This window comes from Arthrobotrys flagrans (genome assembly GCF_004000055.1).
Source record: "Arthrobotrys flagrans strain CBS H-5679 chromosome Unknown unitig_8, whole genome shotgun sequence".
Classification (NCBI taxonomy): Eukaryota; Fungi; Ascomycota; class Orbiliomycetes; order Orbiliales; family Orbiliaceae; genus Arthrobotrys; species Arthrobotrys flagrans.
The window spans coordinates 3,005,855-3,033,102 of NW_027137553.1; positions in this window are offsets into that span (position 1 = coordinate 3,005,855).

The following is a 27,248-nucleotide window of genomic DNA, read 5'->3' on the forward strand; positions in this document are numbered from 1 at the left end:
ATTGTTTGTATTTTTGGATATTATATTTTCGTTTTTCTTGCTCTTTCGATTGATGTACTTTTATTTGGTTTTGGATGCTTCGTTCAAAAGTTATGAGGGGGTCCTAAATCCAGAATAAATTGAATTTCTCTGAATTTGCTAGCGCTTTAATAAAATTGAATATTTTATTTGCTGCACTAGTCTTAATTTTTATGTGGTTTTTAAAATTTAAATCCACATCAAAAAAATATGCCCAGCCATCTTAATTGTTTGGTGGGTTTGATTTTTGTACCGTTTAGTAGCACCAATTTTATTTCTCCATTTTTATTATTTTTTGTTTTGAAATGAATTAATTCTGATTTTATATCATCAAAAGCTACTGCATTATTTTGTGCCCAATCGAACGCAATTTTTGCAGCTTCTTCTAATTCTTTTATATTTTATTCTATTATTTTATTTGTTGAAACTAACGCCAAAAAACCGGGACAGAACGACCCCCTCATAACTTTTGAACGAAGCATTTAAAACCAAATAAAAGTATATCAATCGAAAGAGCAAGAAAAACGAAAATACAATATCCAAAAATACAAACAATATTAGAAACCAATAAATAGAAATCAGAGATTAAAAAATATCAAGATTTTTACGATCGTCGATTATAAAAAAGAAGTTTTCTTACTAAAAATTAAACTAAACTAAATTAATTTAGTTTAATAATAGCGGATAATATACCTACTAATTTATCTCTCGATGAACTAGTAATAACAACTTAGGATTATATCTTGATACTTAAAAACATTAATAAAAAAAGACAGAAAAGACAAATCTCAATAAATTTAAACGAGGAAGAATTAAACAGAGAAGATTTAATTTTAGAATTAAAGAGATTAAACGATCTTCTGAAAAAAAAGACAGAAGAAGTAGAAAACCTAAAAATTAAAATAAAAAAACTCGAAAATCCCAAAAAATCCTACGCAGAAATAGCACAGAAATCACAAAATCAATCAATAAAACAAAAATAAAACGAAAACAATCAAAAATTGACAGTTCAACAATAATAACAATAAAAACAAACAATTCCAATTAATCAAAGAAGATTAATTATACCGAGAACAATAACAATTTCACTAATTCAAAAATTAAATGTTTTTAGAGAAAAAATAAATTAAGTTCTCTATCAAAAATCTAAAAATCTAAAAATAATAATTTCTGGAATTTCTATAAATCCTAAAGGCAATTTAATGTTAATTGCACATGAAAATATATAAAAAGAAGAAATTCTCAAATATAAAGAGGATATTTTTGAAGAACTTATCAAAATTAATAAATATATTCAAAAACTAACCAATATTGAAACTTAAAGATTTTTAATTATTTATGGAGTGGAAATTAAACAATACAAAAATATGAAAAAGCTCAAAATAGAAATTGAAATAGACAATGTAATTAAAATTACAAATAAACCAAAATAGTTGATTAGAGAAGAAAAATTAATTAGAAAAAATTTTTCTTTAATAGTTATTGCAACGAAAATAAAAGAAGAAGCAATATACACTCAAAAAAAAGGATATATATTTTTAAATAGAGAAAAATTGAAAACGGAAAGATATTTAAAACTTTTTAGCAATAATAAATGCATAAATTGCTAAAAAACTGGACATTTCGCAATTAAATGCAGAAACAATTCAATTTGTGGTATTTGCGCAAAAAATCATAAAACAATCAATCACATTTGCAATAATTGTTAGGAAATAAAAAAGTTCTGCGAATATATTAAAGCAAAATGTGCAAACTGTAGTGGAGAATATATAGCAAACGACTCAATATATTTAAAAAACAAAAAACAACTTAATTCTCAAAATGAATAAAAATAACAAATTAAAAATCATATAGCATAATTATAGAAGGTCAACAAATATAATGCAATTAATGCTAAATTCTGTATTAAATAAAATAGAATTAATTTTCTTGCAGGAACCATGGGTTTCAAAAGAAAACAATATTATTTCATACTTTAGATTTTAATTAATTTTAATAAATCCTAAAGAAAAACAAAAAAATAGAATAAGGGTAGTAGTATTTATTGCGAAAAATATATCCTTTGAAATTACAAACAGAATAAATTTAATAAATAACGAAGACTGTTAAATAATTAATATAAAATTAATTAAATTTGGGGAAATCAGAATCTTTAATATCTACAACGAAAAGCAACAAAACACAAAAAATAGTAAATATACAATAAAAAGATTATTTAATAAAATAAATCTTTATTGCACTAAAAAAATATTATTAATTGGAGATTTTAATACTCATCACTCTTTATAAAACCCTGAAATTAAATATAATTTAAGATCAGACAAAATAATAGAGTTGATTAAAAATAATAATTTACAATTAATTAACTAAAATAACATACTGACTTATTATTATGCTAGAAAAGACAAAATAGGATCCTCAATCATAAATTTATCATTTATAACGATTAATTTAAAAGATTTAATTAAAAGTTGGAAAATTAATGAGGAAATGGACACAAAATTAGATCATAAAGTTATTTTAATTAAAATAAAATTTAATAATAATAATTTAGTTAATAATCCACTGTCAACTAATAGATTTAATTGGAATAAAATAGATTAAAATAAATTCAAAAAAGAATTATTAAATCTAGATAAAAATTTAGATGAAAATAATTTATAAATCAATCTTCTTTTCTCTAGCGACAACAGAGAAAGATTAAATTTAGAAAATAATTTGGAAAAGGCAACATCTTTATTTCAAAAAAATATAATTTTGGCAGTAGAGAAATCTACACTATTATTAAATATTTTACTAAAATCGAAAAATTGGTGGAATAAAAAAATAAATAAAATAAGAAAAGAAATGCTGCGACAAAAAAGAAAATGGAAATTAAATAAATCTCAAGAAAATTGGGATTTATTTAAAATAAAAAGAAATAAACATTTTAAAGAAATTAGACTTGCAAAAGAAAAATCTTGGGTCGACTTTCTAGAAAATGCAAAAAATAAAGAAATTTTCTTAGCGCTAAATTTTTCTAAATCAAGGAAAATTCAAAAAATGCCAAATTTAAAATTTGAGAATCAAATTGCATTAAATTTTCAAGAAAAGGCAGACTTGTTAAGAAAAGCGTTGTTTTCACCACCTCCAAATTATACAAAAAATGCAAAAACACAATTTGCAGAAAAAATAATTAATAAAAATTTAATTATTTGGGAGAAAATCAAAAATAGAGAGATAAAAAATGTTATTTTTACATTAAACTCCAAAAAAGCGTCAGGCCCCGATGGAATTAATTTTCTATGCCTAAAAAGAGCTTATGAAATTATACCGGAAAGATTTAATGATCTATTTACAAAATTATTAAACAATGGTTACCACCCAATTTGTTTTAGGGAAGCAATTGGAGCAATTTTACCAAAATCAAACAAACCGGACTACGATATTCTAAAGGTTTACAGAATTATAAGTCTCCTAAATTGTCTAGGAAAAATCTCAGAGAAAATAATAGCAAAAAGAATAGCTTTTATATTAGAAACTAATAGAATTCTAAATTTAGAACAAATTGGAGGTAGAAAATAAAGATCTGCAATTGATGCAGCTTTATCTTTAGTTCATGATATAGAAATAGCAAATTCTACAAAATTAAAAACCTCTGTTTTATTTCTAGACGTTAAAGGGGCTTTTGATAATGTTTCAAAAGAAAGATTAATAAATACTTTAAAAGATATGAAATTTCCAAAACAACTAATTTGGTGGATTGATAATTTCATGTCAAAAAGATTAATTAAATTATCTTTTGATGGGCAAATAGAAAAATTAAAACTAGTGGAAACAGGCATACCACAAGGTTCATCAATTTCACCAATTTTATTTTTATTATATTTAACACTATTATTTAATGAGTTGGAACAAAAAATGCCATTTATTAAGAAACCCTCTTATATAGACGATTTGGCGTTAGTTATTATTATTATTATTAATCATACACGCTTGCAACCTTTCGGTTATGGCGGTTTGAAGAAACAATTAGAATACATGATTTTCGCACCTCATTTGAAAACTAAAAGTATGTAATAAATGAAATATGGAAAATACCGTTTTTATTTTTTGTTTTGAGATTTTTATTATTTGTTTTTTGAGATTTTCTTCTTATCTCTTGCGTATTTCTCCTTTTTATGAAAAGAACAATGTCGTGAATCTGACCGCTTTTATCCACTAATTTTAGTGTAATGCCTAAGACTATTTTTATTTATTTCCGGAACCTTATAATCTATTCATCAAATATATTTAATATATTTAATTATTTTAGATTTCTAGGTTTCCCCATCCTATAAATAAATTGTCTTTTGGATTTTTATTGCTTCTTTGTGCAATTTTTGTTTTATTTAAGAACTTTTCCAATAAAATAATACCATTATTATTAAATAATAAATGGTTATAATTAAATTGTCTTTTGTCTTTAAGTTCTTTTTTTAACACTTTTCTTTCTAAATTATAAAATATACATTCCATAATTAGATGTTTTGGTGTTTGTGGTGTGTTTCTGCATAAACAGTTTTTGCTTAAAATGCCAGCTTTTGGTATTTTAACTAGATAACTGTTGAAATAACCGTGCCCGGTTCTTAATTGTGTTAAAGAAGAAATAAAATTATTACTAAATTTAGTAAAGATTTTATTTCTCTTTAATCTAGGCCAATTATAATAATTAACCCTATTTTTGTGTTTTTTAAATTTTTCTTCCCATTCTATTAAATCTTTTTCTTTTATTTTCCTTTTTAAAAAGGCAAAAGATTTATAGGGACTTTTTTGTTTTTGTTTTGCAGCTTCTTTTGCTAGAAAGTCTGCTTTTTCGTTTCCAGTGACATTTGAATGTCCAAGAACCCATTCTATAAATAAATTAATATTTTTAGAAATTAATTCTCCCGCCATTTCCCAGATTTCTGATGCTATTTCTTGTCCTGCCCCAATTTTTAGAGATTCCAACCTCTTTATTGCAGCTTGGTTGTCAGTGAAAAAATAGATATTTTTCACTATATTATTTTTATTAATTAATTCAAGAGATTTGGTAAAACCTTCTCTTAAGTCAATTAATTCTGCGTCATACACTTCCATATTTTTGCCCAAGCTATAATTTATTTCAAAAACAGATTTATTATCTATTTCTCCATAAATTCCAGCTCCTGTGGATTTTTTATTTTTTTTTTCTAGCATTGAGCCATCTGTATAAATTAAGAGATTTTCTTTAGAATTTAATCTCTCTTTTTTATTTTTGTGGTTTTCTGCTTCCAAATCCTTAGGTATACTATTAATATTAAAATTAATATTATTTTCTACCCATGGTGGGTCTAAAACAATACTTATTTCTTTAATTTTAGTATATGGGTTTATCAAAAAATTAATTTTTGATAAAATATTGTCTAATGTGGAAATGTAATCTTTTTTATCTCTATCTTTTTTATCTTTATCTTTTTTATTTTCATACTAATTTAAATATTTTTTATTTTTATTTTCATCTTCTCTTCTAAAGATTGCTTTTGGTGGAAAAGATTCTGGGGTTCTTATTTTTATTGGATGATTTTTATTAAGATATAGAGATCTTAGAGCATATCTTCTTTGTATGCCATTTAATCTTATTTCCGGTGGTAAAATAGATGCTTCAACCTCTAATAAATGTATTGGAGTTGTTTTAAAGGCACCTGTTATTTTCCTCAACATTTTATTTTGAATTAATCTAAATTCTTTCAAAATTTTTTGTTGTTTTTGATTTTTCCACCATATTTCAGATCCATAGTCAGAAACGGAACAAACGCAGCTTTTGTACAATTGTATTAATGCTTTTGTTTTTAATCCTTTTTCTGAATTTGCTAGCGCTTTAATAAAATTGAATATTTTATTTGCTTAGTCTTAATTTTTATGTGGTTTTTAAAATTTAAATCCACATCAAAAAATATGCCCAGCCATCTTAATTGTTTGGTGGGTTTGATTTTTGTACCGTTTAGTAGCACCAATTTTATTTCTCCATTTTTATTATTTTTTGTTTTGAAATGAATTAGTTCTGATTTTATATCATCAAAAGCTACTGCATTATTTTGTGCCCAATCGAACGCAATTTTTGCAGCTTCTTCTAATTCTTTTATATTTTGTTCTATTATTTTATTTGTTGAAACTAACGCCAAATCGTCTATATAAGAGGGTTTCTTAATAGATGACATTTTTTATTCCAACTCATTAAATAATGGTGTTAAATATAATAAAAATAAAATTGGTGAAATTAGTGAACCTTGTGGTATGCCTGTTTCCATTGATTTTAATTTTTCTATTTGCCCATCAAAAGATAATTTAATTAATCTTTTTGATATGAAATTATCAATCCACCAAATTAATTATTTTAGAAATTTCATATCTTTTAAAGTATTTATTAATCTTTCTTTTGAAACATTATCAAAAGCCCCTTTAACGTCTAGAAATAAAACAGAGGTTTTTAATTTTGTAGAATTTGCTATTTCTATATCATGAATTAAAGATAAAGCTGCATTAATTGCAGATCTTTGTTTTCTACCTCCAATTTGTTCTGGATTTAGAATTCTATTAGTTTCTGATATAAAAGCTATTCTTTTTGTTATTATTTTCTCTGAGATTTTTCCTAGATAATTTAGGAGATTTATGATTCTGTAAGCCTTTGAAATGTCGTAGTCTGGTTTGTTTGGTTTTGGTAAAATTGCTCTAATTGCTTCCCTAAAACAAATTGGGTGGTAACTATTGTTTAATAATTTTGTAAATAGATTATTAAATCTTTCCAATATAATTTCATAGGTTCTTTTTAGGCATAGAAAATTAATTCCATCGGGGCCTGGCGCTTTTTTGGAGTTTAATGTAAAAATAGCGTTTTTTATCTCTCTATTTTTGATTTTCTCCTAAATAATTAAATTTTTATTAATTATTTTTTCTGCAAATTGTGTTTTTGCATTTTTTGTATAATTTGAAGGTAGTGGAAACAGCGCTTTTCTTAATAAGTCTACCTTTTCTTGAAAATTTAATGCAATTTGATTCTCAAATTTTAAATTTGGCATTTTTTAAATTTTCCTTGGTTTAGAAAAATTTAGCGCTAAGAAAATTTCTTTATCTTTTGCATTTTCTAGAAAGTCGACCCAAGATTTTTCTTTTGCAAGTCTAATTTCTTTAAAATATTTATTTCTTTTTGTTTTAAATAAATTTCAATTTTCTTAAGATCTATTTAGTTTCCATTTTCTTTTTTATCGTAATATTTCTTTTTTTGTTTTATTTATTTTTTCATTCCACCAATTTTTCGATTTTGGTAAAATATTTAATAATGGCGTAGATTTCTCTACTACCAAAATTATATTTTTTTGAAATAAAGATATTACCTTTTCCAAATTATTTTCCAAATTTAATCTTTCTCTATTATCGCTAGAGAAAAGAAAATTGATCCATAAATTATTTTCATCTAGATTTTTATCTAGATTTAATAATTTTTTTTCGAATTTATTCCAATCTATTTTATTCCAATTAAATCTATTAGTTGACAGTGGATTATCAACTAAATTATTATTATTAAATTTTATTTCAATTGAAATAACTTCATAATCTGATTCTGTGTCCATTTCCTCATCAATTTTCCAACTTTTAATTAAATCTTTTAAATTAATCGTTGTAAACGATAAATCTATGATTGAAGATCCCATTTTGTCTTTTCTAGCATAATAATAAGTCGGTATGCCATTTTGGTTGATTAATTGTAAATTATTATTTTCAATTAACTCTATTATTTTGTCTGATCTTAAATTATATTTAATTTTAGGGTTCTATAAAGAGTGATGAGCATTAAAATCTCTAATTAATAATATTTTTTTAGTGTAATAAAGATTTATTTTATTAAATAATCTTTTTATTGTATATTCACCATTTTTTGTGTTTTGTTGTTTTTCGTTGTAGATGTTAAAGATTCTGATTTCCCCAAATTTAATTGATTTTATATTAATTATTTGGCAGTCTTCGTTATCTATTAAATCTATTCTGTTTGTAATTTCAAAGAATATATTTTTCGCAATAAATGCTACCACCCTTATTCTATTTTTTTGTTTTTCTTTAGGATTTGTTAAAATTGATTGAAATCCAGAGTATAAAATAGTGTTGTTTTCTTTTAAAACCTATGGTTCCTGTAAGAAAATTAATTCTGCTTTATTTAATGCAGAATTTAGCATTGATTACATTATATTTGTTGACCTTCTACAATTATGCTGTATGATTCTCAATTTGTTGTTTTTATTCATTTTGAGAATTAAGTTATTTTTTATTTTTTAAACATATTGGGTTGTTTGCCATATGTTCTCCACTGTAGTTTGCATATTTTGCTTTGATATGTTCGCAAAACTTTTTTATTTCCTAACAATTGTTGTAAATGTGATTGATTGTTTTGTGATTTTTTGCGCAAATGTCACAAATTGAATTGTTTCTGCATTTAATTGCGAAATGTCCAGTTTTTTGGTAATTTGTGCATTTATTGTTGCTAAAAAGTTTTAAATATTTTTCTGTTTTTAATTTTTCTTTATCTAAAAATATATATCCTTTTTTTTGAGTGTGTATTGCTTTTTCTTTTGTTTTTGTTGTAATGACTATTGAAGAAAAATTTTTTTTAATTAATTTTTCTTCTTTAACTAACTATCTTGGTTTATTTGTAATTTTAATTGTATTGTCTGTCTTAATTTCTATTTTGAGCTTTTCTATATTTTTGTATTGTTTAATTTTTATTTTATGAACAATTAAAAATCCCTAAGTTTCAATATTGGTTGGTTTTTGAATATATTCATTAATTTTGATGAGTTCTTTAAAAATATTCTTTTTATATTTGAGAATTTCTTCTTTTTATGTGTTTTCGTATGTAATTAATATTAAATTGCCTTTAGGATTTATAGAAATTCTAAAAATTATTATTTCTGAATTTTTAGATTTTTGATAGAGAATTTGATTTATTTTTTCTCTAAAAACGTTTGGTTTTTGAATTAGTAGAATTGTTATCGTTCTTAGTATAATTAATCTTCTTTGATTAATTAGAATTGTTTGTTTTTGTTGTTGTTGTTGTTGAACTGTCGATTTTTGATTGTTTTCGTTTTGTTTTTATTTTATTAATTGATTTTGTGATTTCTGTGCTATTTCTGCATAGGATTTTTTGGGATTTTCGAGTTTTTTTATTTTAATTTTCAGGTTTTCTACTTCTTCTGTCTTTTTTTTTAGAAGATCGTTTAATTTTTTTAATTCTAGAATTAAATTTTTTCTGTTTAATTCTTTCTTGTTTAAATCTATTGAGATTTGTTTTTTCTGTCTTTTTTTATTAGTATTTTTGAGTATTGGGATATAATTCTAAGTTGCTATTACTAGTTTATTAAAAGATGAATTAGTGGGTATATTATCTGTTATTATTAAACTAAACTAATTTAGTTTAGTTTAATTTTTAGTGAGAAAATTTCTTTTTTATAGTCGATAATTGTAAAAATCTTGATATTTTTTAATCTTTGATTTCTATTTATTAGTTTCTGATATTGTTTGTATTTTTGGATATTGTATTTTCGTTTTTCTTGCTTTTTCGATTGATGTACTTTTATTTGGTTTTGGATGTTTCGTTTAAAAGTTATGAGGGGGTCGTTCTGTCCTGGTTTTTGTTGTGATATTGTTTGTATTTTTGTCTGCAACCATTAGATGTTGAATTTAATACAGTATATAATAAACAATACAACAATATTACAAATAATACTTTACACAATAACATCACTAAAATCGACAAACAGCTATTCATTAAGCTATTAACAAAAGCCAAAGAGAATACTATTTCGGAGAATCTAATCAAAGCAGCATAACAAGAAGCGAAATTAATACTATACAATTTAGAAAAAATTCTATCTAAATTATAATATAATAAGGCTGCTTAAACCAAAATTTTAAATTTAGTCACAGAAACACCAGCACGCTCTTAAGCCGTTCACAAAATCGTTACCGAAATTCTTACACAATCTGGCCACCTACTTAGTTCACCAACCATTAATAGTATTCACTAATTAGGCAGAATAACAGAGAGAGCCATAAATAAAACTATTATATTACAAGAAGCTAATATCTAATTATATACTACTAATAAGAAAGCCTTACAAATTAGACGTAGTAAACCAAAGCTTACTAGTACCTATATTCTAAATAATTAGGAAATTAGTAAGCTATAATAGAACAAGGCTATTAAATTAAATACTAGAAGTACAAAACCTAATAGTATAAAGCTTAGAAGAGGCTATAATCATCCCCGTAGTAATAATAGTAACTATAGTAAAAGCTGTAGTAAAGAGTATAATAAGGGCCGTAATAAAACTGAGTATCTTCAAAGTTACCCTCGAAAAAGTGCTGGGAGGAATAGTGCATAAAGTACTAAAGAGGACACTAGAAAGGGTAGTATAGAAGATAATACAGAAGACAATACAAAGAGTAGTACAAAAAATAATATAGAAGATAGTATAGAAGGTAGTAATTATATAGAAGAATAGCAATAATAATAGTGATAGTAATAATAAGAGGTTAAATTAAATTACAGCGCGGCACTAAGATATGGTAAACAATATATTTCATAAAAACGCCTAATTTTAAGGTTTAAAAATTAATATTAATTCGAATATTATATAAAAATTTTTAAAAATTTAATATATTATTCGCTTTAGTAATTTCTTTCTTGTTTAATTTTTTCAAATTTTTTTATGTAATATTTGATTTATAATTAATTTTTAAAAATGAAAATTTGTTGGTCCTCTTCCCGATGTGGTCCGCTTCCCGATAGAAATCGTTATACAAATAGCTCAATGCTAGAAATAAAAAATAAAAAATCTACAGGAGCTGGAATTTATAAAAAAATAGATAATAAATCTATTTTTGAAATAAATTATAGCTTAAACAAAAATATGGAAGTGTATGACGTAGAATTGGCTTAAAAGAAGATTTTATCAAATCTCTTGAATTAATTAATAAAAATAATATAGTGAAAAATATCTATTTTTTCACTGATAACCAAGCTGCAATAAAGAGGTTGGAATCTCTAAAAATTGGGGCAGGACAAGAAATAGCATCAGAAATCTGGGAAATGGCGGGAGAATTAATTTTTAAAAATATTAATTTATTTATAGAATGGGTTCCTGGACATTCAAATGTTATTGGAAACGAAAAAGTAGACTTTCTAGTAAAAGAAGTTGCAAAATAAAAACAAAAAAGTTCCTATAAATCTTTTGCCTTTTTAAAAAGGAAAATAAAAGAACAAGATTTAATAGAATGGGAAGAAAAATTTAAAAAACACAAAAATAGGGTTAATTATTATAATTAGCCTAGATTAAAGAGAAATAAAATTTTTATTAAATTTAGTAATAATTTTTAATTTTCTTTTTCGCGGAGCGAAAAAGGAAATTCCGAATAAAAGAGGATTTTATTTGAAAAGTTATGTGCCCGAAACCCGATTTTGGTAATTACGATGTAATTGCCTTAATTTCGTTAGTTACTTTAATTTTTCAAGAGAGGACGTACTTGTATTTATAATGCTCCGTTTAAGCGCCGGGTTTTTAGTGCTTATAACCAATTAGTTTTTTGCTTTATAGACGCGATTATTTGTCTGAAACTGGTTGCTTAAACTTATTGTGTGGGTCCTTATAGGGGTATATGCATACCCCTGTTAGATATGGTACCCCTTGTTGACATGGGTTGCCACACCTCAAAAAAGAAAATAAAAATTACGTTAAGTGATCGAGCCGCAGAGAACCCGTAGAGCGCCAACGGCGTCGAAGGGGAGTGAACGGGAGTGATTTTTATTTTTTTTTTTGAGATGTGGCAACTTATGTCAACAAAGGGTACTATATCTAATAGGGGTATACATATACTCTTGTAAGAATCTATATATACTAAAAACCCGGCGCTTAAATGGAGTATTATAAATACAGATACGTCCTCTTTTGAAAAGTTAGAGTAACTAACGAAATTAAGGTAATTACATCGTAATTATCAAAATCGGGTTTCGGGCACATAACTTTTCAAATAAAATCTTCTTTTATTCGGAATTTCCTTTTTCGCTCCGCGAAAAAGAAAATTATAAATTTTCTTCGAAAGAAAAATAAATAAACGCGTAACAATGAATTATATTCACGCGATCGTTGCTGAGCAGAATAATAGAGAATAAAGAGCTGTCTTTTTCTCACAACTCTCCAAAGTTTTAGAGTATATCGACAATATACCTACAACTTTTAGAGATATATTTAGATTAAAATTTTATAATTTATTAGACTTAATAGTTAAATACTATAATGTCTATAAAATATTAACTACGCTTAAAAAATATATCACGAATAACATATTTCTCACCTAACTATTTTTTATCAAATAACTTTCGTTCTAATTCATCAAAGAGTATATCAGTGGAAAGAAATCTTTAGCGTTCGATATAACAACCAAAATCTTCTCTGCTACAATCTCTGATATATAAAATAAACTCCTTAAACTTATTTTCGCAGAAAAAGAAAAAGAGCTTAAGTTTTTAACTCTTCTTATCTCTCAAAAATACTGGGCAGGCGATTTCGAAAACGAAATCACCAGAGTCGCCTTTTTATTCACCAAATTTTACAAACTCTCTCTTATTAGAAGAGACTCCCTCGTCCAGATAGAAGAAAATGTAGACACAAAAAATTCTAAAAACGTTAAATCAGTTCTTACCGCCTTCAAAATCACCATCGACGAAATAGAGTCAACCCGTAAGAATAATATGGAAATCAATTCAGTAACCTAGATTAACAGAAAAACTGTTAAAACTAGAAACGATATCTTTATACTAGCTAATAGAATAATAGAAATCACCTATACTAAAGAAATGTCAGCCTTAGCCAAGAAATTAAAAAAAGCCAACATTAAGGATCCCGAAGAGGATATCAAAATAAAAGAAATTAACTTCATCAACCAATTTCGAGAAAAAATCAAAAAACTTAACACAAAACTAAACAAGAAGTGTTAATATAACCTCTCTCTAGTAAAACATAAAGAAGTTAATACTAAGTCTTTTAGCTAAACCAAAAAAAACGAACGGAAAACCTAAAAAATCGGCTAATAAAATAGTAAAGAAACAACAATCCAGAAAAAAACCAAAGAAAAAAAGGAAAACTTCAAAAAAATTAAAGAATACAAAGATAAAGAAGTAATAATTTATATATAAAAAAACATTCATCCCTCTTATAAAACAATTAAATTTTGTAATCTTAGTAAAACGTATATCTTTAAGATTTATAAACATCCCGAACTCGTTAACTCAGCATGAAAAGAATTTATATCCACATATAAATAAAAATACTTTTTCTTAAATAAATCTAAAAAAAATAAAAATAAACGCTTTAATATCTCAAAGTCTCAAATTAACGCAACCGCCCTTTTTAGCGGCTTTTTATTCGAACTAAAGTTATAGGCGGGCTAAAAGCGCTTATTCGCATCTATTTTAAACGACCCTCTAACACCTAGAGATTATAAAGAGACTAGTAGATCCACGCTTCCAATAAAAGAACTTAACGATAAAAAGTTACTATATCTTTTAATAGATAAAAATTTAGGAAATATTATCGTCAGCAAAAAATAGTATTTTAATAACACACGTTAGTAGCTTGAAAGTAATAAAACTGTGGAAGAAATTACTAAAAAGTAAACCGTCGAAATTATTTACAAATGCCGAGATTTTATTAACAAACATCTATTGAACGTCGAAAGGCGTAAAATTCTAAAACAAGACGAATTCGAGTATGCTATCAGCAAGTTCAAACTGAACGAAGAAGACTTGAGCAATGTTCTTTACTTTTATGATATACCTAAGATTTACAAAAATTCATGGAAAATAAGACTAATTATAGCATGCTATAATGTATATTTCGAACCAGTCTTCAAAATGTTATTTTGAATTCTTAAACCCATTGTAGAGAGTATCTCTACAATTTACATAATTACAAAACACGCTGTGTTAAACATACATACAATTAATGAAAGAATCCGAAATATAGAACCCCATATTAAGGCATTCATAGTTACAACAGACGTAGTTGCATGTTACACAAATGTTAATATATATTAATTAAATAAAAAAATCTTCCAATAAGTATGAAACAACAGTGGCAAATACGGAAATCTGGCAATAGCACAGCTTGCTAGTAATTTATATATTGCTAGCAATAACTACATGACCTTCTCATACAAAGATGATAATAGTGTAAAATAATATAAACAAAGAAAGGAACTAGTCATAAGAATAGCTACGTCTTTAAATATTACTAATCTCTATATAACCGATTATGAAAAATATATAAAAGGTAAAACAGACGTATGTATATACAGAAAATATATAGACAATATACTAGTAATTATACTAACTTCTAATATAGAAGAAATTATTAAAATAATATACGTTAAAATAAAACCTCCCCCTAAAATACATTACGAGTATAAAATAAGTAAAGATAAGGCCGTATTTTTAGACTTAGAGATTTATAGAGACTACAAGACCATCAAATATAAATCATACGAAAAATTTTTAAATTATTATAAAATACTCTACTAGAATTCAGATCACTTACCGCATAGTAAAAAAAGATGCTATATCAGAGAGTTATATAGATTTACTCTGTTCTCGTATTCAAAGGTAGAATATATTAAGGTATATAAAAGTTTCTAAGATAATTTTATTTATAATCGAGAATACCTTATGAACATCGTTAACTTATAGTCTAAAAGACATAAGAATGAGATATAAAATAAAAAAGATCTTTCTTCTTTAATAAAGGAAGTTTTCACATAATTTATAATTAAAAGCATTATAGACGATATTTAGAAATTAGTAAGTACACAAGACATATGGGATAGTATACTCTAAATATGGACGGAAGATTCCTTCATTCTAAAAAAATAAATAGATAGCAGACTAATTTTGTTACTTAAAAAGAGAATAAATTTAGAAATAATTATATTAGTTCTTTTGATAGTATACAAAAAATTACTTCCGGTGAGCTTATAAAATAAAACCTTAAAAAGAAGAAATTAAGTATATTAAGATATTATAGTTTACTTTTTTTCAACACCGTTGACGTTCTACGGGTTCTCTATGGCTTGATTATTTAACGTGATTTTTATTTTCTTTTTTAAGGTGTAGCAACTTATGTCAATAAGGGGTACTATACCTAATAGGGGTATACATATATTCCTGTAAGGACCTACACAGTAAGTTCAAGCAACTAGTTTTAGATAAGTAATTGTGTCTATAAAGTAAAAAACTGATTGGTTATAAGTACTAAAAATCCGGTACTTAAACGAAGTATTATAAATATAGGTACGTCCTCCCTTGAAAAGTTAGAGTAATTAACGAAATTAAGGTAATTACATCGTAATTACTAAAATTAGGTTTTGGGTACATAATTTTTCAAATAAAATCCTCTTTTATTCGGAATTTCCTTTTTCGCTCCGCGAAAAAGAAAATTATAAATGTATTAGAGTTGTTTTAAAGGCACCTATTATTTTTTTTAATATTTTATTTTGAATTAATCTAAATTTTTTCAAAATTTTTTGTTGTTTTTGATTTTTTTACTATATTTCAGATCTATAATTAGAAACGGAATAAACGTAGCTTTTATACAATTATATTAATGCTTTTGTTTTTAATTCTTTTTCTGAATTTGCTAGCGCTTTAATAAAATTGAATATTTTATTTGCTGTATTAGTTTTAATTTTTATGTGGGTTTTAAAATTTAAATTTATATCAAAAAATATGTTCAGCTATCTTAATTATTTGGTAGGTTTGATTTTTGTATTGTTTGATAGCACCAAATTTATTTCTCCATTTTTATTATTTTTTGTTTTGAAATAAATTAGTTCTGATTTTATATTATTAAAAGCTACTGCATTATTTTGTGCCTAAATAAATATAATTTTTGCAGCTTCTTCTAATTCTTTTATATTTTGTTTTATTATTTTATTTGTTGAAACTAATGTTAAATTGTCTATATAAGAGGGTTTCTTAATAAATAGCATTTTTTATTTCAACTTATTAAATAATGGTGTTAAATATAATAAAAATAAAAATGGTGAAATTGGTGAACCTTGTGGTATATCTGTTTTTACTAGTTTTAATTTTTCTATTCGCCTATTAAAAGACAATTTAATTAATTTTTTTGATATGAAATTATCAATCTACTAAATTAGTTATTTTAGAAATTTTATATCTTTTAAAGTATTTATTAATTTTTCTTTTAAAATATTATTAAAAGCCCCTTTAACGTCTAGAAATAAAACAGAGGTTTTTAATTTTATAGAATTTATTATTTTTATATCATAAACTAAAGATAAAGCTATATTAATTACAAATCTTTATTTTCTACCTCTAATTTATTCTAGATTTAGAATTCTATTAGTTTCTAATATAAAAGCTATTTTTTTTATTTTTATTTTCTCTGAGATTTTTCTTAGATAATTTAGAAGACTTATGATTTTATAAGCTTTTAGAATGTTATAGTCCGGTTTGTTTAATTTTAGTAAAATTACTCTAATTGCTTCTTTAAAACAAATTAAATGATAATTATTGTTTAATAATTTTATAAATAAATTATTAAATCTTTTTAGTATAATTTCATAGGTGGTGTGGTATAGTGGTGTAGTGCTGTACCTGGAAGCGCTGGGTTTTCGTCTTTTACCATGCGTGTAGGTTTGATTCCTGCCACCACCCCCTACAGTTCTACCTGTTTGTCAGTTTTTATAATTTTTCTGACAAACAGAGTAAAACAGAAAAACAGTTGTCCTACTACACTAGAGCAACTGAATAAGGTATGTTTAACATCTTTAAACTATTTAAACTTTGTTAAGAGTCGTGTTTTAATACTGTTTGTCTAATCAACACTTCCCTCTTTGAGAGTCGTACCTAGTTGACTTAGAACAATTTGTCAAATAGTTCTCAAACAGTAGATCTACTACTATAAAATAGACAGTAGTTTCTGTAAAGGACGTGTGTGAGTACATCACAATAATAATAGTACTAGTAGTTCTACTACTATAAAATAGACAGTAGTCTTTGTAAAGGACATGTGTAGGTACATCACAATAATAACAGTACTAGTAGTTTTATTACTACTTATATTAAAAAGAGTGCCTTATAATAACACTCTAATAATAGGACTTCTATCTATGGAAGTATAAACTAAATAGACCAATCTAAAAGAGATTTATTTATAGTACAAAAAAATCTAGAAATCTAGAAAATCTATTATAGATTAAAAGATTATAAAATTCCGGAAATAAAATAAAAATTCTCTTCGGCATTACACTAAAATTAGTGGATAAAAACGATCAGACTCACGACATTATTCTCTCATAAAAGAGTAGAAGCCGAGATTGCAAAAAATTAAAAGAAGTCTCAAATTACTATACAAAAATCAAAAATATTATAACAGTATTCTTCATGTCTTGTTTAATATGAGGTGCGAAAAATTATGTATTTAGAATAAGTATTCTTCAAACCGCCATAACCGAAAGGTTGCATGCGTGTATGATAAATAAATAAATAAATAAATTAAACAAGACATGAAGAATACTGTTATAATATTTTTGATTTTTGTATAGTAATTTGAGACTTCTTCTAATTTCTTGCAATCTCGGCTTCTATTCTTTTATGAGAGAATAATGTCGTGAGTCTGACTGTTTTTATTTACTAATTTTAGTGTAATGCTGAAGAGAATTTTTACTTATTTTCGGAATTTTATAATTTTTTAATTTATAATAGATTTTCTAGATTTCTAGATTTCCCCGTATTATAAATAAATATCTTTTAGATTGGTCTATTTAGTTTATACTTCTATAGATAGAAGTCCTATTATTAGAGTGTTATTATAAGGCACTCTTTTTGATATAAGTAGTAATAAGACTACTAGTACTGTTATTATTGTGATGTACCCACACATGTCCTTTACAGAGACTACTGTCTATTTTATAGTAGTAGAATTACTAGTACTGTTATTATTATGATATACCTACACACGTCCTTTACAGAGACTACTGTCTATTTTATAGTAGTAGATCTACTGTTTGAGAACTATTTGACAAATTGTTCTAAGTCAACTAGGTACGACTTTTAAAGAGGAAAGTGTTGATTAGATAAACAGTATTAAGGCACGACTCTTAACAAAGTTCAAATAGTTTAAAGATATCAAACATACCTTATTTAGTTGCTCTAGTGTAGTAGGACAACTGTTTTTCTGTTTTGCTTTGTTTGTGTTAAAGGTTCTACAGCTCGTAAGTACGCTGGAAAGTATGTAGGTCTGTATATATATAATTGATAATCAATCATTTAGATCCTAATATATCGTAGATCCGCCTATATTTATAGAATAATATATATAGACCCGGTACTACGCCTTATATGGTATATCGCAACATTTTAGCTCGTATATAAGGCGTAAACAGTAAGAATTATTATATTACGATGTATCTTGTAACTTCGCATAATTACAATCCAGCAGGATCTACGACATAAATTGTAGTAACCTCAATGCCCCGTTATATTCAACTTATTATAGTTTTATTTAATCGTAGTGCTTGCGCAGTTTGTAGTATGAAGCTACTTAATTATAAAAGACGCGTAATCTCTCAATTATAGAATATAGAATTATTGCATTTATAACAATATGTTTTAACGTTTTATAATAACATAATTGCCATAGTGACCTATAGAATTAACTATTCCGTACGGATGTTGGATTAAGCTATACGCTTACTAACACTTATTATATTAATACAGATTTATGCTTTACAACGAACAATTGTAAATCACCGTGCATACTATTACATATGAGAATCTTTATAACTCTAGAATCATTATCTAGAACATACATAGCTCTGAAGCTATAGAAGCATCTATTGCAATTATGCAATTTACCAGATTTTATGCTATATCCTTAGCTTAGAGCTATGCTATACGGCTCTAAAATTAGTATAGATATCTAAAACTATTCTAGAGAAAAAGAAATACTTAACTAACTATTATTCGCCTTATTTACTTTTTATTCTTTTATATCCCTAGCTTTGTTTATAGCCCCAGTTTACTTTATTATTATTATTATATTATTTTATATCTTTACAGCCTTATAATATTATTATATCTGCTATTATTGCCAGTTACTTTGTTTGTGCGAACGCTATTTTTGTTAATTTAGTATCATATATTTATGCCGTATTTTATCAACAGTACTTCAATAATAGTTATCTATATATTATATTTCCAAATATTTGTAGTAATAAGTGCAGTTCCTATATAAAGGTAAACTTTTTATGCACGTAATATAAGTTCTATAATCTTATACATTTAAAAAATAAATGCTAATTTGTATTAAGCATAGAGCGTTAGGGTTCTTCGCGCTTTTAAACCAAAACGCAGTTTTATTATCTATAATCTGCTAGCGCTTATAATCGTTCCCGGAGATCCTGTTATATATTAGACTACGGCTCCACAGGCGCACAGGCATAGCGCTAATACGTTAAATGCCCTTCATAGCATAGCTCTTGGTGGCCCTCTATCGTTATCAAATGACTGTATTGTCGCTGGAGCGGTATAGGGGCCAATATTGGCAGACGGTACGCCTATGCCCCAGCTTACCTACCTTCCTGCTAACTTAGACGTACGGGACCTGCAGAACCAGCTGGCTGCAGTCAACGCAGCTTTGACTACAGCTAATGTAGCCTTAACTGCTTCTAATACAGCACTGGCAGCTGCTAATGCGGCTCTAGCAGCGTACGGAGGAGGTGCAGGTAGTGAAGCTGGTAGAGCTAGTGGCGCTGGAGGAGCAGTAGGTGGGGGTGCTACCCATGCTTAGGTCATTGCTGCAGTTGACGCGGTATGAGGTATTCTGGATGGTGCAGCTCTCCTACTTATTTTGCAAGATATGATAACGAAATTGGCTTATTTACGCGGCTGTGCGGATATGTAAGTTATAGCTCTAGTTCCTAGACAATATGTTAGCTAATTTAAAATAAATTTAGAATATAAAATTATGTGTAAGCGAAAGACGTTGTTGTTAAAGGCGTAGCTTTTCTGTCTTAATACCTTAAGGATCTTATCCTTTGTTTGTATATTTTACGCGGCTGTTTGTTTTATCTGAGATTTTATACAATATAAAGCAAAATAATATTCTTATTTTTTTAATCGAGTAAGTTTATGCGTGTAAAATGATAATTGTACGAGTTAGCTGGTAAGAATTTAGTTAACGTATTTGTTAGTAACTCTTTAAAGCTATAATGCTCTAATTTAAAGATGCTATTCCTTATCTTTTCTCTAATTTAGAAGTATTACAGATTGTAATGTTTTGTCTTCTATTAGTTACTATCTGTTGTGTTTACGATTATGGCGGCAGTATTATCTATATATAGAACTATAAAAGGTAGAGAGAACGTTATTTGTGATTAAAGTAATACAAAAATTAAGGATAATAGCTTCTGAAGCCAAATTTCTTTAGTTCTTGTATAATTAAAAGCTATTATTTTTACTTTAATTAAAAATTTCGCAATAACCGATTGTAGTTTACTGTTTTATAAAATAATACTATTTTTTAGTAGGTACACGTAGCTAGACATTAATTTTCGTATAATATCTTTTAGTTTATAGGTTTATATTTAATCTGAATTATTATACCCTTTTAGTAATAGAGGTAGATTCTTCTTATTAACCATTTTGTTATTATAATAGAGTAACTGTTTATAAATAGTAGATAAGTATTAGTAAACCCATATTACTACTTTCTAATATTCTTCTGTAAGTATATGGGCATACTGCCCTAACTTTGCAATTATATATACTAAGTCAGGTCAACTATCTTGTACGACGTAATTTAACGAGCTAACTATACTTCGGTAAATTTCATAATCTTTTTCGTTAAATACAAATCAGGAAGCATCCTTCGATAATCGTACGCTAAAATCTATAAAAGTTTATCTTAATTTATTATTAAATATACTAAAACGATCCAGAATGCTTTTACAGTATTTTTCTTGATTTATTTATAATATTCTAGAAATACAATTCCTTCGTATTTATAAGCCTAAAAATTGTTTAGCTTTATCTATATCCTTAATTTCGTATATTTTTATTAGGTACGCTTTCGTCTACTGTATTATAGTTATATCTTTTAAGAAGATTAGGAAGTCATCAATGTATATAACTATAATCATATCTTTATAAAAATACAAGCATTTATCTACTTCATTTCTTGTCATTTTATATGAAAACTCTTTGCCTATAAGCGTATTATTCAAGTCTTCGTTCTACAAGTATAAAGCCTATTTTAGATTATATAATGACTTTAGTAGAAGCAGTGTTATAACTCTAGTTAGCGCTTTATAACCTACCGATAGAGCGATAAGTGTTCTCTTCTATAAAAGTAGAAAAACATTCAGAAACACTATTTTAATATCTAGCTAATAAACTTCTAAGTTCAGAATCGCAGCAATCATTAGTAAGGCTCGTATAATACGTAAGTTAATAACTAGCGCATACGTTTCTATATAATAAATATTATAACACTATTCGTAGCCTTTTACTATTAATCTGGTTTTATGTAATATTCCCGAATCTATACGCTTCCTAGTAAAGACCCAGCGCGTATTCATTAGTTTAATATTATGCGGTACCTCTGAAAACGTAGTCTATATCTTATTATTAATAAGCGATTCTATTTCTCTTTGAATTGTAGCTAATCAGCTTTCTTTCTCTTTATTAGCTATAGCTTCATTATAAGATTATAGCAGATTAAAGTCAATTAAGGTATTTTCTACGGTTACAAAAGTAGTAATCTCGATAACTCTTACGTGTTGTAAGTATCTGATTTTAGAAAATTAAGTAATCGTAATATGTAACGTATATACCTTCTCTATTTCTCTTAGTCTTTTACTGCGTTATAGCGCGGCCTGTTTTTCTATCTGTTTAGCCTTAGCAGTTTCATCGTCGATTGTTTTGTCTATGATTATTGGGTTATCTGGCTTTCCTTGCTATTAAGCAGGTAGGATATTAACTACTATTATAAAATTTGGCTTTTTAGTAGGTTAGCCTTCCAGTAATATGGTGCCGATATGCCATTAGTTGTCGTTGTATATCTTTCTAACGTTAAGCTTGTCCTGTAGCTTTATATCCTGTAAATTAGGAAGTATAGGTATTAATAAGGCTAAGGCAACATATGGCTTTTTTTAGTAGCTGGAATTTGGGAAATATACTTTATAACTTTCCTGTGCGGGAGCAGAGCTATCGACGAATACTATGTCTCTAACTATAGAGACGTATTTCTTTAAGATATTCCAGATTTTATACTGTTTTAAGGTATGAGTATATTTTAGAAATATGTCTTTTTATGCTCTATATTAGCTAAGAATCTTCTTACGTTTCTCTTTAAGTATTATTATTATTATTATTAATCATACACGCTTGCAACCTTTCGGTTATGGCGGTTTGAAGAAACAATTAGAATACATGATTTTCGCACCTTATTTGAAAACTAAAATATGTAATAAATGAAGTATGGAAAATACCGTCTTATTTTTTGTTTTTTCTATTTTTATTATGTGTTTTGAGATTTTCTTCTTATCTCTTGCGTATTTCTCCTTTTTATGAAAAGGACAATGTCGTGAATCTGACCGTTTTTATCCATCAATTTTGGTGTAATGCCTAAGACTATTTTTATTTATTTCCGGAACCTTATAATCTCTTAACTAAATAACGATTTCTATCGGGAAGCGGACCACATCGGGAAGAGGACCAATAAATTTTCATTTTTAAAAATTAATTATAAATTAAATATTACATAAAAAAATTTGAAAAAATTAAACAAGAAAGAAATTACTAGAACGAATAATATATTAAATTTTCAGAAATTTTCATGTAATATTCGAATTAATATTAATTTTTAAACTTCAAAACTGGGCGTTTTTATGAAATGTGTTATTTACTACATCTTAGCACCACGCTGCAATTTAACCTAACCTTTTATTACCACTATTATTATCACTGTTATTTTTTTACATAATCACTACCCTCTGTATTATTTTTTACATTATCCTCTGTATTACTTTCTACACTGTCTTCTGTACTATCCTCTATATTATCCTCTGCACTATCCTCCTTAACATCCTCCCCAGCATTCTGTGCACTACCCCTTCCAGCACTTTTTCAAAGGCGACTTCGAGGACGCCCAGTTTTACTACAGCCCTTACCACATCTTCTACCACGGCCTCTACTACGGCTACTACTACTACTACGGGGATAATCATGGCCTCTTCTAGGCTTTATACTATTAGGTTCTATATTTCTAACATCTAATTTAATAACCTTGTTCTATTATAGCTCACTAATCTCCTGATTATTTAGAATATAGGTACTAGTAAGCCTCGATTTACTATGTCTAATTTGTGAGGCTTTCTTGTTAATAGTATGCAATTAGGTATTAGCTTCTTGTAATATAATAGTTTTACTTATGACTCTCTCTATCGCTCTACTTAATTGGTGAATACTATTAATAGTTAATAAACTAAGTAGGTGGCCAGATTGTATAAGAATTTCGATAACGGCTTTGTAAACGGCTTAAGGGCGTACTAGTATTTCTATAACTAAATTTAGAATTTTAGTTTAAATAGCCTTATTATATTGTAATTTAGATAAAACTTTTTTTGGGTTATATAGTATTAATCCCGCTTTTTGTTATGTTGCTTTAATTAGATTTTCTGAAATAGTGTTCTCTCTAGCCTTTACTAATAGTTTGATGAATAGCTGCTTGTCAATTTTAGTAATGTTATTACGCAAAGCATTATCCGCAGTATTACTGTATTGTTTATTATATACTATATTAAATCCAATATTTAATGGTTGTAGACGATGTATATTATACGCTAATAAACATAAAGCAATAATATTCTTCTAAACATAATAACTAATGAACTCTACGTTAATATGACTATCGTGACTATTTAATAATAGCATACGCGTGTAGTTGTTAAAAGTCTTTGTTTTTAATTCGAATACCTGTTCTAACTATTAAACGCCTAAGTCTCTATTTGTCTACTTATTAAGTGAGGTTGCGAATAATTAGTCCTTTATTAATTAATTAATATTATTAATATATTAGTTAAATTAATAATAAATGCTTTTAAAAATAATAAATAAAAGAAGAATAATATTGCGCGTGCTAATATATTCGATAATAATAATTAATTTACGATTATTATATTATTTTAAAAACCGACTTTTAGATTTTGATAAAATTACTATTTTTGACGATTAAATAATATTTATAATAAATCCTTTTTTATCTATATTATATAATATATTTTCTATAATGTTATACTTCTGTTTAATCTCCATAAATAGTTGATAAAATTTATTAATAAAAGCTGGATTATCAGCTCTTACTCAAGCATTATTTAATGCACGTAAGTAAGCAGAACGTAGTTCTGTATATTGTTATATAAATCTTTTTATTTAATATTCTTTAAAATCTTGATTAGTAAGCTTAGTAGTTATATTACGTATTATATCTAATCGCGGAGGGAATTTCTAGCTATATAATTGGGTAACCTAATATACTAATGTCTTTTTACTTTTTATTGTTATTGTTATTTGCTATTGATGTGCTTTAATTTGATTACTATCTTTACTACTAACCCTCCTTCTTAATATTGTATATAGTATACTATGTGCGCGTGCTGATACGTGTATAGATGTAAAGTCTCTTTTTTTATATGCGCGTATTGCTATTCGTATGTTATTTTTAAAGATTGCCTGATTAATTCGGTGGGATGTGTGCCAAATAAGCCGGTGATGATTTTAAGATCGTCGCGCTATGCTAGTAATACTAGTAGTGCTGGTGATGCTGGTAATACTAGTAATACTGATGTCGTAATAGTCGTATCATGTCGTATCGTGTCATGTTAGTTGTGTCGGTGGTTAAATTGCAGTGCGGTGCTGAGATGTGGTAAACAACACATTTCATAAAAACGCCCAGTTTTGAGGTTTAAAAATTAATATTAATTTGAATATTATATAAAAACTTCTAAAAATTTAATATGTTATTCGTTCTAGTAATTTCTTTCTTGTTTAATTTTTTTAAATTTTTTTATATAATATTTAATTTATAATTAATTTTTAAAAATGAAATTTTGTTGGTCCTCTTCTCGATGTGGTCCGCTTCCCGATAGAAATCGTTATATTTAATATATTTAATTATTTTAGATTTCTAGGTTTCCCTATCCTATAAATAAATTGTCTTTTGGATTTTTATTGCTTCTTTGTGCAATTTTTGTTTTATTTAAGAACTTTTCCAATAAAATAATACCATTATTATTAAATAATAAATGGTTATAATTAAATTGTCTTTTGTCTTTAAGTTTTTTTTTTAACACCTTTCTTTCTAAATTATAAAATATACATTCCATAATTAGATGTTTTGGTGTTTGTGGTGTGTTTCTGCATAAACAGTTTTTGCTTAAAATGCCAGTTTTTGGTATTTTAACTAGATAACTGTTGAAATAACCGTGCCCGGTTCTTAATTGTGTTAAAGAAGAAATAAAATTATTACTAAATTTAGTAAAGATTTTATTTCTCTTTAATCTAGGCTAATTATAATAATTAACCCTATTTTTGTGTTTTTTAAATTTTTCTTCCCATTCTATTAAATCTTTTTCTTTTATTTTCCTTTTTAAAAAGGCAAAAGATTTATAGGGACTTTTTTGTTTTTGTTTTGCAGCTTCTTTTGCTAGAAAGTCTGCTTTTTCGTTTCCAGTGACATTTGAATGTCCAGGAACCCATTCTATAAATAAATTAATATTTTTAGAAATTAATTCTCCCGCCATTTCCCAGATTTCTGATGCTATTTCTTGTTCTGCCCCAATTTTTAGAGATTCCAACCTCTTTATTGCAGCTTGGTTATCAGTGAAAAAATAGATATTTTTCACTATATTATTTTTATTAATTAATTCAAGAGATTTGGTAAAATCTTCTCTTAAGTCAATTAATTCTGCGTCATACACTTCCATATTTTTGCCCAAGCTATAATTTATTTTAAAAACAGATTTATTATCTATTTCTTCATAAATTCCAGCTTCTGTGGATTTTTTATTTTTTTTTTCTAGCATTGAGCTATCTGTATAAATTAAGAGATTTTCTTTAGAATTTAATCTCTCTTTTTTATTTTTGTGGTTTTCTGCTTCCAAATCCTTAGGTATACTATTAATATTAAAATTAATATTATTTTCTACCCATGGTGGGTCTAAAACAATACTTATTTCCTCAATTTTAGTATATGGGTTTATCAAAAAATTAATTTTTGATAAAATATTGTCTAATGTGGAAATGTAATCCTTTTTGTCTTCATCTTTTTTATTTTCATATCAATTTAAATATTTTTTTTTATTTTCATTTTCATTTTCTCTTCCAAAGATTATTTCTGGTGGAAAAGATTCTGGGGTTCTTATTTTTATTGGATGATTTTTATTAAGATATAAAGATCTTAGGGCATATCTTCTTTGTATGCCATTTAATCTTATTTCCGGTGGTAAAATAGATGCTTTAATCTTTAATAAATGTATTGGAGTTGATTTAAAGGCACCTGTTATTTTTCTCAATATTTTATTTTGAATTAATCTAAATTCTTTCAAAATTTTTTGTTGTTTTTGATTTTTCCACCATATTTCAGATCTATAGTCAGAAACGGAATAAACGCAGCTTTTGTACAATTGTATTAATGCTTTTGTTTTTAATCCTTTTTCTGAATTTGCTAGCGCTTTAATAAAATTGAATATTTTATTTGCTGCACTAGTCTTAATTTTTATGTGGTTTTTAAAATTTAAATCCATATTAAAAAATATGCCCAGTCACCTTAATTGTTTGGAAAAGGCGACCTTCGGACAGAACGACCCCCTCATAACTTTTGAACGAAGCATCCAAAACCAAATAAAAGTACATCAATCGAAAGAGCAAGAAAAACGAAAATACAATATCCAAAAATACAAATAATATCAAAAACCGATAAATAAAAATCAGAGATCAAAAAATATCAAGATTTTTACAATCGTCAACTACAAAAAAGAGGTTTTCTCGCTAAAAATTAAACTAAACTAAATTAATTTAGTTTAATAATAACGGATAATATACCCATCAGTTCATCTCTCGATGA